The sequence below is a fragment of the Vombatus ursinus genome, unplaced genomic scaffold (genome assembly GCF_900497805.2).
Source record: "Vombatus ursinus unplaced genomic scaffold, bare-nosed wombat genome assembly UNPS02014768.1, whole genome shotgun sequence".
NCBI lineage: Eukaryota > Metazoa > Chordata > Mammalia > Diprotodontia > Vombatidae > Vombatus > Vombatus ursinus.
In genome coordinates, this window is record NW_020954546.1 from 4,986,684 (window position 1) to 4,999,402 (window position 12,719).

At 40.0% G+C, this 12,719-nt stretch overlaps 1 pseudogene; it reads right to left on the minus strand.

Annotated features, from left to right (window-relative positions):
* Positions 1 to 2,733: 2,733 nt before the first annotated feature.
* LOC114043099 lies at positions 2,734 to 4,431 on the minus strand (annotated as a pseudogene).
* Between the last annotated feature and the right edge of the window lie 8,288 nt (positions 4,432 to 12,719).

Below are 12,719 nucleotides of genomic sequence, written 5' to 3' on the forward strand. Positions count from 1 at the left end.
GAGCAGAGTTTCAGTGTGAATTCAAATATTTGTCAATCTCTGTACTTGTTCACCTAAGTGTTTTCAGTTTGCTTAAAGTTGAACGTGGAAAATGTAGTCTGGACCTAAACATTTATTTTTCCTTTCTATCAGTCTTAGAAAATTTATGAGTACGTGCTTTGATGTATTGGCTCATTTATGATTTCATTCCTATGAGTGTTCTCTCCACCAGCTCTAATTGTGACCCTTCGTGCCTCAATCTATGTGACCCTTGTCCATGTTTTACTGTGAGTCTTTCCCATCTTGAAAATTTTAGTGTGCCGTGCCAGTTGCCCACCAGTTGTTTCTCTATCGTTGTGTTATGGATTTGCTTACTTTTTTATTGGATGTATCCTTGATTGTGTGTATTTTGTTTTATTTCTTATGTGGAGTAAACTCTCCCCTCCTTCATCTCCAGAACATTACCAAAATTCTAAATATGGCCATAAGTAACCTAGATTCAAGAACATTTGTAGAGCTTTATTTTTTTCTACATTCACAATTCTGTTGAAATGCCTAGGATCCCATATGCAGTAAAGTGCTTAATGTGATGATATCTGGGGAATAGTTCTTTGTCTTTTGGTTTCCAGATTAATTATATAATCTTTTCTGAAGAGTGGCTAAATTATCTTATTTAATCCTCAGGTTCATAAATACAGCAGAACATTGCCTCCAGTTATAATAACACTGTATCTTTAATTGGTATTTGAATCCAGTGAAAAATAATTGCCGTAATATAAATAAAATATTGCACTTGTCTCAATTTGTATACTTCTGATAATTCAAGGATTAGTGATTTAATCTGGGCCTTAACAGATAGTCTTCATGAGCTGCTGTGACCAAGAAAAAAATCACCTGGTGGCCAACCTTCTGATGATATCTTTCTGCATTTAAGGGCTCAGATGACAGACAACATAGCCCAAAACTGTACCTCTTAGTCAAAGTCATCTGGTAGAAGCAGTGAGAGTTTGTGCTGTGCTAGAATGATAGAGTCTTCTAGAACAATTGCTGTGATGCATACAAGCCCCCTGAGGGGTTTCTTAGATTTGAAGATTTTTAGTGATTTTACATAGGAAGTAAAAGAAATAGGATTATTAATTACTGTTTTGTTACTAACTATTGCAGATGAATAGATTCATGTGATCAATTGCTGTCTCTTTTTTGACTCAGTTTTGACATGTGTATCTCTAATTGTGGCTTATAAATGGAATGGTTACAAATGGACTAGTTTTGTAACTTTTCGTCTTGCTCTGTGGTGTCGATGAGTTTTGGGGTCTTTTTGCACACCTTTAACCTTGTACTTTCCTTTTCTCAACGTGCTCCTACGTGGCCAAACTCTGCCTTCAGTTATTTATTTGTTATCCCCAGACAACTCTACATTAACAGCTGCTAATTGAATTCACTTTCTTAAAATTCAAGACAAGCTGCAATAGATTTCTTTCTAGCAACCAGTCCTTTATACTTTATTATCCCAACCATTGCTTTCTGACTGTGTGGCTTCCCTTCTCATCATACACTTTATCTTGGAGGGGAGGCCCTTTTGACCATTTGGGAGGAAATGACCAACTGTTATATGGATATCTGCGTGGCCATCTGTAGATTATAGGTTCTCTGACTGGGAATGATAATGGTATCAAAGATTTGGAGCCAAAAATGGTCATAGAAGGCATCTATTGGGCCTCTCATTTTACAAATGAGGAATTAACTACAACAGTAATAGCATTTATATTCCACTTTAAGGTTTACAAACACTTTGCAAATATAAACTCCTTTTATCCTCATGACAACTCTAGGAGGTAGGCCCATTTTATTTGTTTATTATGCCCATTTTACAGATGGGGAAATTGAGGCATAAAGAGGTTAAGCAGCTTGCCCAGGCTGACACAGGTAGGAAGTGTGAGAAACAGCAGCATTTGAACTTAGGTCTTCCTAACTTCAGGTCCAACATTGTATGAGGTCACCTCATGAAGCCTCCATTACTGCCTCACAACAACCCTGTAAAACACACACCACTGGTACTCCCACCCCACCCCACAGATGAGGAAACGAGACTCGGGTTCAGAAATTTAGAAATGGGAAGAGGAATGACTTGAGCCAAGGTCACCAACCCTCAGAAAAGTGGTCAGTCTAATGGCCATTCTCACCTTGTTGCCTCTGCCCATACTCTGTGCCCTGGATTCACATTCAGCAGACCTAACAAAGGGTCATTAGGAGAAATCACAACTCATAGTTCTTCTTTAGGGACCTGTCAGTGAGGAAACTCCTTCACCAAAGCAGATCCTACTTAGCTTCTCATTTTTTAGAGCTACCTGAGGTCACTGGGAAAATCAGTGACCTGCCCAGGGTTCCACAGCTAGTATAGCTCAGGCATGGAATTTGTACCCAAGGGTCTTCCTGACTCTGAGCTAGCCCTCTCCCCCCACCCCACATTGCCTGGACTATTATGATCATCTGCCCCTTTTTCTTAGCACCTCAACTTGAAACTTCTCTAGCCAGGCCAGGCTTTTCATTAATCCCTAATGCCAGTTATATCAACCCAGCCTTCAGGTTTTTGCTTAAAAGTCCAGATGAATTTCTACCATCTTCATGAAGAGGTGGGCACAGGCTTCCTTTCTTTTTTTTTTTTTTAACATGGAACTCTTTATTCATAATGGGATTTCTGTAAATTAGGCACAAGGGTGCATTATTAAAGTCCTGTATTTAATGGAACCAAATCACTAGAAGAAACATTGACAGAACCAAACTGGCATGTGATAAAATCCTTGGGAGCTTAAGGTTCAAATCCAGCCAAGAAGTTTGTGACAATTTCCTTCAGCTTTGCATCCGACTCTTTGGAGATTTTTCTGTCTATCCTGATATTACTCAAGAGGGCCTGGTGTTGGCTGATGACATGCGCCAAGAAAGCGCTGTCAGACTTGGTGATTTTGCTGGGCTCCAGTTTGTCCAGATACCCTCGTACACCAGCGTAGATGACTGCCACCTGTTTCTTCAGTTGCCATGGGAGAATACCGTCCTTGTTTCGGCAACTCAGTCAGACGCACACCACGACTCAGCAGCCGTTGAATAGCAGCATCTGGATCAGAACCAAACTGAGCAAAAGCTGCCACTCCACGATGCTGAGCCAATTCCAACTTCATGGTACCTGCCATCTGCTTCATGGCCCTGGTTTCAGCAGCTGATCCAACACGGGACACAGACAGACCAACGTTAATGGCAGGGCGGATACCTTTGTAGAACAATTCTGTTTCCAAGAAAATCTGTCCATCAGTGATGGAGATGACATTTGTTGGGATGTAGGCTGACACATCACCAACTTGTGTTTCAGTGACTGGAAGAGCAATCAAAGAGCCACCTCCAAAAGTGTCATTCATTTTGACTGCTCTCTCCAGCAGACGGGAGTGCAGGTAGAAGCCTCGCAACCAGGGGGACAATGGAGCAGCAGAGACATCTGGCAGTATGCAACAGCCTGTTTGGACAAATCATCATAGATAATTAGAGCATGTTTGCAATTATCTCAGAAATATTCCTCCATAGAGCAGCCAGAATAAGGAGCTAAGTACTGAAGTGGGGCAGCATCAGATGCAGTGGCTGAAACCACGATGGTGTATTTCATGGCATCTGCATCTGTAAGTCTCTTTACCAGCTGGGCACCAGTGGATCTCTTCTGACCAATAGCAGCATAAATACAGTACAGCTTCTTCTTTCATCAGTTCCATCATTAAAGCATCTCTGATTAATGATTGTATCAATAGCAATTGACGTTTTGCCTGTCTGTCTGTCACCAATAATCAACTCACACTGACCACGGCCAATTGGTACCAAGCTATCCACAGCCTTGATGCCAGTCTGCATGGGTTCACGCACAGAAATTCTAGGAATGATTCCAGGGGCCTTCAGACCAACTCTTTGATGAGTTTTGGAACCAATTGGACCCTTTCCGTCAATGGCGTTGGCCAGGGCATTTACAACACGGCCCAGTAGCTCCTCACCAACAAGAACATCTACAATGGCTCCTGTTCAGTTTGTCATTACCAAACACAACAACACCAACATTGTCAGGTTCCAAGTTCAGGGACATACCCTTTAGGCTTGAAGAAAATTCCACCTTTTCTTCTTCCTAAACATTCTTTAGCCCATGAACAGGGGCAATACCATCACCAATAAATAGGACTCGACCAGTTTCTTCCAGATCAACAGAAGTGTCAGCTCCCAAAACACGCTCTTCCAGAAGAGAGGACACCTCAGCAGTGCCAGACTTCTGAAGGTGGCTGTTAGAGGAATGGAAGTTCCTTGTTGCAACAAAGGCTGCCCCCAGGGCATTTGTAGAGACCAGCCCAGCTTGGCGGGGGAGGGCCTGGGCCAAGGAGGCGGCTACGGTTACAGACAGCATCATTGCAGCTCCTCGTCAGGGCTCCTGTGCAGCCACTGCCTCCGGACTGACTGGGCACAGGCTTCCTTCCATTAAGAATGAAGAGCCCGGGTTCTCTTTTGCTAGTTACTAGCTTCCCAAACCTGTCTGATTGAATAAACCTAGGGTTACAAAATAAAGGATTTTAAAAACATTTCCAGAATGGCTATTCTCCTGGATCAGGGCATTAAACATTCTCTAGGTAATTAACCTTATTTATTCACTAAATTGTCATCTTACTGCAGTTGTAGCACCTTCACTTGGTATAAGGCTTTCGTAAGTTATTTTGCTTGTCAGTCCTGATGTTATTAAGAAAAACTGACCTGGCAATCTCATTATTGCCATGCTGTGAAAGACCTTTGTCCTTCACTCTCGGGGCCCCGCCATTTTCCTGGCAGTTCAAACTCAAACTCCAAGTAAAACTAAGATGCAGGGTGCTTTCTTTCTCCTTTGAGGCTCTATGGACTTGCTTAATTGTTGGTGGTCAGTGTTACATGAGTTGACTGTTAAATTAATCTTCAGTGAAGCCGGTTTTATTGAGTTAAAATCTCTGGAAAAGAGTTTGCATGTTACCCAGGTTTTCTATACAGGACCATATTCTATATGATTTTGATCCAAATATTCAGACATATTGACAGTCAGTAAGCATTCATAATGTGCTAGGCACTGTGCTAAGAACTAAGGATACAAAGAAAGGTAAAAGACAGTCCCTGCTTTCATAATCAATGAGGGAAGACAGGATGCAAACAACTATAGGCAGGAAAAAGAGGAAATAAGCAACAAGGAAAGGCACCCAAATTAAGAGGCATTGGGAAAGGCTTCCTGTAGGAGGCTGGTTTTTAGCTGGGACTTGAAGAAAGCCAGGGTAGCCAGGTGGATGGCGTGGTAGGTAGAACATTGGGCCTGGAATTAGGAAGACCTGAGCTCAACCTTACTAGCTGTGTGACACTTAGCTCTCTTTGCCTCAGTTTCCTCATCTGTAAAAATGGGGATAATCATATCACCTACCTCCCAGGAATGTTGTGAGGATCAAATGAAATAATTATAAAGCACTTAGCACAGTGTCTGGCATATAGTAAGTGCTAAATAAATGTTAACTGCAATTATGGTTGTTGTTACTGTTATAAGCCAAGAGGTCGCGATGAAGTAGAGGATTCTAGGCATGGAGGACAGGCAGTGAAAATGCCCAGAGTTGAGAGATGGAATGTCTTCTTCCAGGAACACCAGGGAGGCCAGTGTCAAAAGGTGTGTTAAGGGTGGGGAAGAAGTTATAAAAGGCTTTGAAAGACAAACAGGCTTTCATATTTGATCCTGGAGGTGATAGGGAGCCACTGGAGTTTATTGGGTAAGAAGGAGTCCTGGGGCGGGGCAGAGGTGTTGTGGATAATATGGTTGAACCTCCACTTTAGGAAAATCATTCTCTTGACTGAATGGAGGATGGACTGGAATAGGGAGAGACTTTAGGCAGGCAGACCCACCAACAGGCTCTTACAATGGCCCACTTATGGAATGATGAGGGCCTGTACCAGGGTTGGGGCAGCATCAGAAGAGAGAACGGGGTGTATTCGAGGGATGTCACAAAAGTGAAACAAAAGGCCTTGGCAACAGGGTGTGGGGAGTGAGAGATAGTGAAGAGCCAAAGATGACACCTAAATTTTGAGCCTGAGGGTCTGGGAAGATGGTGGGTGACAGTAATAGGGAACTTTAAAAGAGGAGTGTTTGGGCAGAAAGATCATGAGTTCATTTTTGAACATGTTGAGTTTAAGATGTTTACTGGACTTACAGTTTGAGATGTATATGTCCAAAAGGCATTTGGAGGTTGGAGGTCAGCAGAGAGGTTAAGGCAGGATAGGTAGATTTGAGAATCAGCAGCATAGAGATGATATTTGAGTCCACGGGACCTGATGAAATCACCAAGTGAAGTAGTATATAGAAAGAAGGCCCAGGACAGAATCCTGGGGGTCACCTGTGGTTGGAGGACATGATCAGGAAGAGCGTACGGCAAAGGAGCATCTGGATAGGTAGGATGAGCACTAAGAGAGAATAGTGTTCCGAAAACCTGGAGAGAAGTTGATAGTAATCGATAATGGTTTTAATATAACTAGTAGATAGAGTGATACCCTAGGAGTAGAGGAAGGCTTCAGTTTGAATCCTGACTCTATTACTTTTACACGTGTGGTCTCTGGGCAAGTCGGGTTACCTCCGGCATCTTCAACTTTCTCATCTGTAAAAATCAGGATAATCATAGCACCTACTTCACAGGGTTATTGAGGATCGAGTGAGATCAGCTAATCAGTCAGTAGGCCTTTGTTGTAAATGCCTGTTATGTATTGAGCCCTATGATAACTGGAGATATAAGTACAAATATTAAAACAATACCTACTCCCAAAGCATGTATACCACTTGGCAGATTTCAAAGTGCAATGTAACTGTATAACTCTAATTTTAAATTTTCATTTATACCTTTTGTTTCTAGATCACCTGCGTTTTCCAATCCATTCCTCCCTATGCCACCTTCCTGAAAGTTATCCTTTATAACAAATGATGAAAGAAAAAAATTGTTTTCGCAAAACTAACCAACACATCAACCAAGTCCAACATTATATGTGGTGTTTCATACCCTTAGTACTTGACCTCTAAAAAAGGGAAGAGAGGTACATTGTGAGCTATTATTACTCATTGATCTTCATTATAAGAGGCATGGGTAAGAGGTGTCAATGAGAATCCTCACCAATCCCTGTTTTGCTCTGTTGATTGTCAGAGTTTTTACAATCTGTTTTGGGTCATGCTTCCATTTTGATGACATTGATTTTTTTTCCCCTTACCTGAACAGTTAAATTGAAATGCTATTGTCACCATGTCTAAACGATCTGTACAGTCTGAGATTGTGGTATTTCTAATGGCATTGATGTATATGGAGAAACTTGAGGAGTTCGATATTTTTTTCTTACATATCCCCCTCTCTTTTCCTTTAATGTTTTAGCAGGCAATCCTTTGGTTCAGCAAGGTGGACAGCCACTCATCTTGACACAGAATCCAGCCTCAGGTCTGAGCACCATGGTCACTCAACCAGTATTGAGGCCTGTCCAGGTCATGCAGAATGCCAACCATGTTACTAATTCTCCTGTGACCTCGCAACCTATATTCATCACTACACAGGTAAATGGGGCCTTAATGTTTCTCTGATTTGGTAAAGGAGTGGGAAAATGTACTTGACCTCATTGGGACTGTATTTTCAGTCTGGATCCTTGGTATCTAGAGCAAGAGTTGGTCAAGTGTGGCCCATGGAGCAAATCTGGCCTGCCACCTGTTTTTATGTGGCCTGTGAGTTTAAAATGGTTTTCACATTTTTAAATAGTTGAAAAAAATCAAGAATAATATTTCTTGATGTGAAAATTAGTTGAAATTCAGATTTCAGTGTCCATAAATAAAGTTTTATTGGAAGACAAACCACATTGACTAATGTATGTATTGCTTGTGACTGCTTTTGTACTGTAGAGTTGAGTCGGTGTAACAGACACCAAGTCAATAGTGCTCTTGTCATCTTGCACTGGTGCTCAGCATCCTACAAATTGCAGTGATTCAGTTATCACTCAGAAGTGCCACATATAGCCATATCTCAGCATTTTATTTTGTTGTTGTTTTTTTTTAATTACCATTACATACCCATCTTGTCAAAACAAGAAAAGAAAAGTGGTCTTTGGATGTCATGCTTTTAAGGCACAAGTGTGGATTATTTTGTTATCGGATTATATAGCAAAGCATTGTGCTTATTATGCAGTGACACTGTAACTGTGCTAAAAGAATACAGTGGCCATCACCATTACCAGAGTAATCATGTATCACATTATTCCCAACTCACAGGAAAGCAAGTCTGAAAAAATTGGAAAGTTTAAAATATAATATCTCATCACAGCACAATTTCTTCACAAAAATGAAAAATGAAAATGAGGCTGCAACCAAAATAAGTTTCCAAATGTCTTGTTTGTTAGCCAAGTAAGGAAAGCCATTTGCTGATGATGAGTTAATTAAATCATGTTTGATTGCAACCAAAGCAATGTGTCCGGAAAAAATAAACTTGTTTAAGACTATTAAGACTTTCTTTTAGAACAGAAAGAAGAGTTGAGGACATTGGGAGCGACATCACTAGTCAATTAGAAAACAAGGCAAAAGATTTTGAGTGGTTTTCCTTGGCTGTTGATGTTACCAGTACTGGTCAGTTGTTGTTTATTCAAGGAGTTATTGGTGAGTCTAAAGCGATTGAAGAATTGTCTTCTGGATAGTCTTCGTGAACCAACTGCAAAGGAGAATGTTTTCTTCTTATTTTTAAAAAATTATTTTTAGTTTTCAACATTCACTTCCATAAGTTTTTGAGTTTTAAATCTTCTCCCCCCTTTCCTCACCTCCCTCCCTAAGATGGCATGCAATCTGATATAGGCTCTACAGATACATTCCTATTGAACATATTTTCACATTAGTCGTGTTGTAAAGAAGAATTAGAACCAATAGGAGGAACCACAAGAAAGAAGAAACAAAACAGAAGGAAAAAAAAGAGCAAATAGTATGCTTCGATCTGCATTCAAACTCCATAGTTCTTTCTCTGGATGTGGATAGCATTTTTCATCATGAGGCTTTTGGAGATGTCTTAGATCCTTGCATTGCTGAGAAGGGCTAGGTCTGTCAAAGTTAGTCATCACACAACGTGGCTGTTACTGTGTACAGCGTTCTCCTGGTTCTGCTCACTTCATTCAGCAACAGTCCGTACAAGTTTTTCCAGGTTTTTCTGAAGTTCACTTGCTCGTCATTTCTTACAGCACAATAGTATTCCGTTCCATTCATATACCACAACTTGTTCAGCCATTCCTCAATTGATGGACATCCCCTCAATTTCCAATTCTTTGCCACCACAGAAAGAGCTGCTATAAATATTCTTGTACATGTGGGTCCTTTTCCCATTTTTATGGTCTCTTTGGTATACAGCCCTAGAAGTGGTATTGCTGGGTCAAAGGGTATGTATTTTGGGGGGGGGGGGGGGTTAGGCAGTGGAGTTAAATGACTTGCCCAGGGTCACACAGCTAGTAAGTGTCAAGTATGTGAGGCTGGATTTGAACTCAAGTCTTCCTGACTCCAGAGCCAGTGCTCTATCCACTGCGCCACCTAGCTGCCCCGGGTATACACATTTTTATAGCCCTTTGGGCATATTTCCAAATTGCTCTCCAAAATGTTGGATCAGTTCACAACTCCACCAACGATGTATTATTGTTCCAGTTTTCCCACATCTTCAAGAGAGAATATTTTCAAAGTTCAGAAAACACTAATTCAGTACAACCTGAAATGGAAGATGTGTTACAATCATGGTGGTGATAATATGTGTGGAACAGAAAAAAGGCTGTATAGAACAAATTTACAAAGTTTGTGAAAATGGAAGGTGTTTATTGGCCTATGGTTATTCATTGTATTATTCATCAGCAAATACTTTGTAGAAAATTTTTTAATCTATCATGTGTTACTGAACCAGTACTGACACTGGTGAACTTCCTTTGGTCTCATGGCCTTAACCATTGTCAGTTCTATGAACTTTTGTCAGAAGTAGAAGCCAAGTATCCTAACTTGCCATCACTCAGTAGTTCCATTGCTTACCAGTGGTAAAGTTTTATCATGATTTTTGAACTCAAGACCAAGACCAAAATTTTTCTGAATGAGAACTGTTTTTTGCTGCAGACTTGATAATATTTCATAATGAATTTAGCATAAAATTATAAGGCAAAAACAGTCCTTATATGCAAAACTTATACTGTAGCAAAATCAGTTCAAAAACAATTAATGTTGTAATGTCAAGCTGCTTTGTACATATTTATGTCAGGGGCAGCTACATGGTGCAGTAGTTAGAGTACCAGGCCTGGAGCCAGGAAGACCTGAGCTTGAATCTGGTCTCACATACTTACTAGTGTGTGACCCTGGGCATATCACTCAACCTCTGTTGGTCTGAGTTTTGTCACCTATAAAGTGGGGGTAATAATAGCACCCAGGGTTATTGTGAAGATCAGTATGAAAAGCCCTTAGCATAGTGTCTAATGCATAGTAAGTACTATATAAATGTTAGTTTTGGTTGTTATTACTGTTATTATTATACTTCCCATGCTGTCAAAAGTTAAAACAGTAAGGAAGATTGCCATTCCCACTCAGATTTGTAGCAAATCTATTTCCTAAGCTCAAACTATAGTGCCAATAGTGTTTTTCTGACCTCAGTGCAGGTGCAAAAGAAATGTCCATATTTCAGAATCCATTTAATATTGCAGCTGAGGAGCTTCCACCTAACCTTCAGTTGGAAGTGGTTTGTCTGCAATAGAATGACATGTTAAAGGTCAGAGATCAAGAGAAGAACCTAATAGAATTCTGTAAAAGCTTTCCAAGTTAGAGTATGCTCACCTAAAATCCTATGCTCCTGGATTGATGTCAGTGTTATTTGGCAGTACCTTTCTGTGAAAAGACATTTTCAAAGATGAAATACATAAAATCTAACTTTATGTCAGTATTAATGGATGATTATCTACAGTTGATTTTGATGATAGGGAGCACTCAACATTGAACCCCAATTAAATGAAATGTTATTCCCGAGATAGAATTCCATTCTTCTCATTAAGTTGACTTGTGTTACTATTATTGTATTTTGAATTTTATCAAAAAATTTATGGAAATTTGTTTTCTCTCTAGCTTAAAGAAAGTACCTACATAATATCCTTGGTTTTGCCTCTTGACCCATAAAGTCTAAAATATTTTTTCTGTCTTCATAGAAAAAATTTCCCAACCCTTGATCTAAAGTTATAGGTCTTTCTTCCATTGCTTCTGTTTTTCTACAAGTTTACAGTATTACTGTTTTCTAATCTGATGTCATCGGTGTATAGACAGCTTTACAGAACATAACTGCTGTTTTGCCTGAGGCTAGCACACAAATTAGTGGCAAAGTCTGGATTAGAATTTGTTACCGTCAGGCATCTAGACTTCTGCACAAATTGCTGGAGGTTCTGTGCTTCCTTTGTTACCTGAGGCAAGTTTGGAGATTCCCATCAAGTGAACGTAACCTGTGGAAATCTTTGGGGGGAAAAGCTTTTGTAAATGTAGAGAGAACACACTTGTTATTGATAACATGGTAAGCTAAGGCCAAAAACTGACCTGGCTCTGAACACTAAGTGAAGCTTCTCTTTGCCATAGACCCTGAGGTTAGCAGCAGTCTGTTGGAAATCTGCCAAAGGCTTATGGCCTTTGGAGTGGGTTTTTCAAACAATTCCTTAGGTTTATGATTGTTTACCTGTTGAGTCATTCCTGTGATTGCTGTTGGCTTCAGTTTTCCTTCTCTGATTTTACCTGTTTAAAGATTGAGCTAAACCTGGACCCAGGCCTTTTAGATTTGGGTCCTTGTAAGGACCCAAATTAGGCTTTCCTCTCTTGAAGTAATATGCTCAAACTGGCTTTGCTTAGTAAGGATGTCCCCAAACTGTTCATCTCATTCATGAAAAGTTCCAACATCGGAGAGACCTGAGAACATGAGAGAGTCTGAGGAGTGTATTTGGACCCAAATTTTACCTGGTACCTAACTTCTGATTCCTGGGCAACCACTGATCCATATTGATTTGTATTCACGTGTTAAAGTTTGTTCTGCTTTTTTAAATGCAGGGATTTCCTGTAAGGAATGTTCGGCCTGTGCAAAATGCAATGAATCAGGTTGGAATTGTGTTGAATGTACAGCAAGGCCAAACAGTTAGACCAATTACACTAGTCCCAGGTAAGAAAAAACTATTCAGTCACTTGAACTAAAATGATATCCAACAGAAGTTTTCATTTTACTGTTTTAGGCTAATTAAAATTTTTACTCTAGACTAATTAAAAAACCTAATCATGTATCTGATTGATTGGAAAACATCCATAATTTTAAAGATATTCCCAACTTTTGACCTGGAAGGTGATTTAATTGTTTTGGATTCTTATCAGCTAACATGAGGCACTAAAATAGGATTTGCCCTATCTGCTTTTTATCTCTTTTTTCAACTACTCATTTTCATTAATTCCTAGATTATCAGGGCTCCAGGAACAATTAGTTAATCCCTGAATTCTATATTTTGTTTCCTGAAATACTTTTGTAAGTCTCTCCATTTATGGTGTTGGGTTTTATAATAACCTATCTTTGCCTGTGACTGGATTTGGACATGAATAAAGTGAATTTCATTCTCTCTGAAGTTAAAATTTTAGCTCATCACTGACTCGATCATGTTTCTTACAGGGTTAAGACTTCAGC